Source organism: Nannospalax galili, unplaced genomic scaffold (genome assembly GCF_000622305.1).
Source record: "Nannospalax galili isolate Female #2095 unplaced genomic scaffold, S.galili_v1.0 scaffold1759, whole genome shotgun sequence".
In the NCBI taxonomy this organism is placed as follows: domain Eukaryota; kingdom Metazoa; phylum Chordata; class Mammalia; order Rodentia; family Spalacidae; genus Nannospalax; species Nannospalax galili.
In genome coordinates this window covers 749451-753540 of record NW_008342711.1, presented here as the reverse complement: position 1 = coordinate 753540, position 4090 = coordinate 749451, and the positions used below count along the sequence as shown (strand labels likewise).

General features: G+C 44.2%; 1 pseudogene; it reads left to right on the top strand.

The window, feature by feature from the left end:
• The window catches only part of LOC103738668, a 5742-nt pseudogene extending 3908 nt beyond the window's left edge, over positions 1–1834 (top strand).
• The last annotated feature ends 2256 nt before the right edge of the window (positions 1835–4090 follow it).

The following is a 4090-nucleotide window of genomic DNA, read 5'->3' as shown; positions in this document are numbered from 1 at the left end:
AATGATTAAAAAACAATAATTAGTAGATGTGAAAAACATTACCATTGAAATCTACCTGATGACTTTATATCCATGCTCAGATGCCTAGAAGCTCAGAAAGTAGCCAACTGTGACTAGTAATAATCATATACATAGAGATTAGAGACACATGTGCAAACATCTGTTAGTAGCATTAATAATGAGTCTTTCTGTAGGAAACAGTATATTTTAAAATGAAATAGAGATCTTCTTTTTAAAGGTTAAAACCTCACTCAATTTTCTGTCTTATAGGGTTTGTACTGAGTTCAATATTGTGTAACTGTATTAATTCAACTGTGAACCTAAAAATTTACAGCCACTTTTGAAAGAGTTGTATCTTTGCTCTGGAAATTGTTATTGAATATGTTAAAGCTATAATGAAATGCATCTTCTAATCATGTGGTTATTAAATAATTTTTAAAAAACCAGGAATGTATAGGCAAGTGGACAAAGAAAGATACCATTTGTAAGAGAGAGAGAGAGAGAGATCGCAGAAGAAACCAAACCTCCCAGTACCTTGATTTGGAGGATCAATCCTTCAGATATGTGAGAAAATCAGTGTGCTTTGTTTAAACCACCCTGTTATGGCTTGACTATGAAATCTTCCCTACAAGCTCATGTGATAAATGGTTGGTCCCCATCTGGTGGCACCATTTTGCTAGGTTCTGGAAACCTTAGTGGGTGGGGTCTAGCTGTAATGGCTTGCTCACTTCATTCATTGCAGCACGAACATTGGAGCACAGGTATCTCTTTGACACCCTGATTTGATTTCCTCTGAATATATAACAAGAAATAAGTCATAAGGGGAATGCCCTTTAGGGCTGTATTTTGCTGTGAATGTTTCCTGCCTGTCTCATTCTGCTTTCTGGCTGCTATGAGGTTGAACAGTCCTTCTGTTATGATGTTTTCCCTTACCACAGCCTCACAACAATGGAGCCAAGTGACCATGGACTTAAACTTCTAAAACTATGAGCCAAAATAAATTATTTCTTCTTTAAAATGTTTCTCTCAGGTATTTTTCAGTGATGAAAAGTCTAGCATATATCCGTTCTGCAGTATTTGTTACAGTATCCTTAGCAAATAAATATACTATGCTAGTGTCCCAGGTTGTTTTCTGATTAGCTTAGACTTCTACAAATATTCATTCAACAAGTACTTTTCTCAGTGATGGAAGGATGGGTTGGAAAAGTAAGTATGCAATTACTTATTGTGAAAGGTTCAGTTAATTTATGCATGTTTCATGCATTCCATAAGGACGTCTCTCTCAACAACAAGCCACATATATGATGGTAGTTCCATAAGATTATATCATCTGGTCCTGTTGCCATATGCCGCCTAAACTCTGGACCCAGGGCACGTCCCTCCCCATCGTCCTGAGCCTGTGGGAGCCCGGTGCACATTCTGTAGGTAGCGATCAGCAACAGGTTCCAAGGAGGGAAGGTGTTTGGATTGCTCAAAGTCGGGCAAGAGAAGAGACTGGTCAAGATCAACCAGGAATTCCTCTGTGCCCAGAAGTACAGCCATGAAGAGGTTGCCAGAAAGGCTCGCAGCCTTCAAAGAGAAATACAAAGGGAAGATAGACCTGATGTCTCTAAAGAGGATGAGGGAGAAACTGGGTGTCCCCAATACCCACCTGGAGATGAAGATGATCTCAGAGGTGACAGGGGGCCTCAGTGACACCATCTCCTACCGAGACTTTGCGAACATGTTGCTGGGCAAGAGATCAGCTGTCTTTAAGCTAGTCATGATGTTTGAAGGAAGCAGCCCCAAGCCACCTGGAGCCCCTCTAGAGAGAGATATTGCCAGACTGACCTGAGGACCCTGCTGAACCTCCCAGGCTGCCATCCCTGCCCTGCCCCTCCCTCTTGCTCTCGCTGACCTTCTCCATTCAGTGTAATCTGTCTTACTTGTTTTGTCATGGTGGATTCGGTTTTTGTTTGTTTTTCTCATCCATTTCTTTGTGAAAATACAAGTTACCTACCTTAAAGAGGCTCTGAGCTGGGGGATCAGGAGCCTCAGGTCCCCTTTCTTTCTGCTCCCTGCATTCCCTATAGAGAAGAGCTGACATCAAACCAAAAACTAGAGGGGGTAGGATCAGAGCAGGGAGGCTGGAAGCTCATGTTACACGCTTGAAGACTTGTCCATTTTTCCAGAAGTTCTCCGAACTAAGGTTAGGCTGCAGGCTTGACTCTGGTAAGCCCTTCCTCTCCCTCTACTCTAAGAAGACCCTGAGTAGGCATAAAACTACAAGGCCTCCTTAGAGTTCCTTAGACAGTGCCATGCTTGCAGTGCTCCTGGGTAGTCCAGGACACCTCCACTCAGTGTTCCACTCATGCAGCTGAACCCCTTATGGTTCATGCCTCTGTCTATCCTTGATAACATGACACAGGAGGGGAAGAAAGGTGTCTGGCCATTGGAGCCCTTCAAGAAGGAACCAGAACGAACCTCTTGCTTTTTTTCTCTTGACCACATCTTTCCAGGCAGCTCAGAGGGACAGTGCAGCCCCACTGTCCCTTGCTAGGGCAATAAAGGGCTTCAGGGGCAGAAATGATGGTACTAGTCTGGGGGAGTCCTACCTTTGAGGGAGGATGCTGAGGGCCCCAGGATGGAAGCATGAGGGGGCTGAATGCTCACGACAAAAGGTCACCACCACTGTTTAACCTCAAACTGAGAAACAGATTGTCCTGATTTCAAAATGCTTGAAACCCAGCTACACTTCCTCCATTTGCCTTCCTCCCTGATAATCCCATTTGTTCACTCACTCATTCAACAGATATTTATTGAGCTTTAAGGCCCCTTCCCTCCACCCCCATTTTGTCTTGAAGTGTGCTATATCCAGTTCATGTCTGTCTTTTCAAATCCCTCAAGACTTGGAACTTGGGAATTAGATGGAGGTCACCTGGGTGTCTTCTCATGAATGATCAGGCTCTTAGAGCCCTGATCCACCCTGTAAATAAGCTGGGTCATTTCTCTCTTTTCACTGTGTTGGCCCACAGAAGTTAAGTGCCTTGTCCAAGGTTGAGCGGTTCATCTGGACTCACCCAGGTGCACCCTGTCCATACCTCACATCTGCTCTAGCCTGCCTTAGTCAACAGGGAAAGGTGGGGAGGGCAATCTCAGTCTCCCAGCCTGATACTTGAGGAAGGCTTCACTCCCTCTGAAGGCCTTGGGTCAGGACTCGCCCTCCCCAGGATCTCCAAGTCAGCAGTAGAGTTTGGGTAAGGGCCAAGCCTGCCTTTGTAGTTCACCTTCCCTATGGCCTCTTGGCTGAGCCTCAAAGATCCTATAACTCATGTAGGAAAATGTCACACTTGACCCATCTTACCTGAGTGGGATCCTCGGCCTTGACCTTACCCATGTTCCTCTACCCTGGCCCTCAGGACTCATGCATTCATTCTTTGAGCACATTCATCAAGCAGCTACTATATGTCATGAGTTTAGGACCCAGCAGTGAAATGGACAGGCATATGAAATTTAGGTCTAGTGGGGAGTCAGACTCAGCCAATGTTAGGAAATGGGGGACATTGGGATGAGTCCCCTGCAGTCCCAGGAATTACAGTTGGACTCAAGACTTGGAAAGAGTCTTGCAGGAACCTTTGTAAAACCCTATGTGGAAAGAAGTGAGGACTGTTGGAGCAGTGTGGATTCCCTGTGTCTCCTTAATGTTCCACAGTCTAGTCCCCAGGGTGCTTACCTCACAGCAGCTTGAGAAAGTAGAGCAGGCAGGACAGTGCATGGCCAGTTCCTGTTAATTCTCTGGTCTCAACCAGTTCAGTTTAGGAGAGAGATTACTTAGCTTCAACTGGCTGATCTGCAGCCTAAGGTACTACTACAAATACATGAGTCTAGCTGAAGTTTAGACCCCAGCAAAACATTCCTCCCTGTAAATATAAAATTCTGTCTACCCTCAAAAAATTATATCTAGTGATAACAGGGTAAGTATATTCTAGGATATTCACATAAAGATGAAATCACCTAACAGCACATTTTCAGAACATAATCCTATTGTTAAGCAACACATTATACTGGCATATATATATGATATCTATATAAGTCTGGTATATATATATAC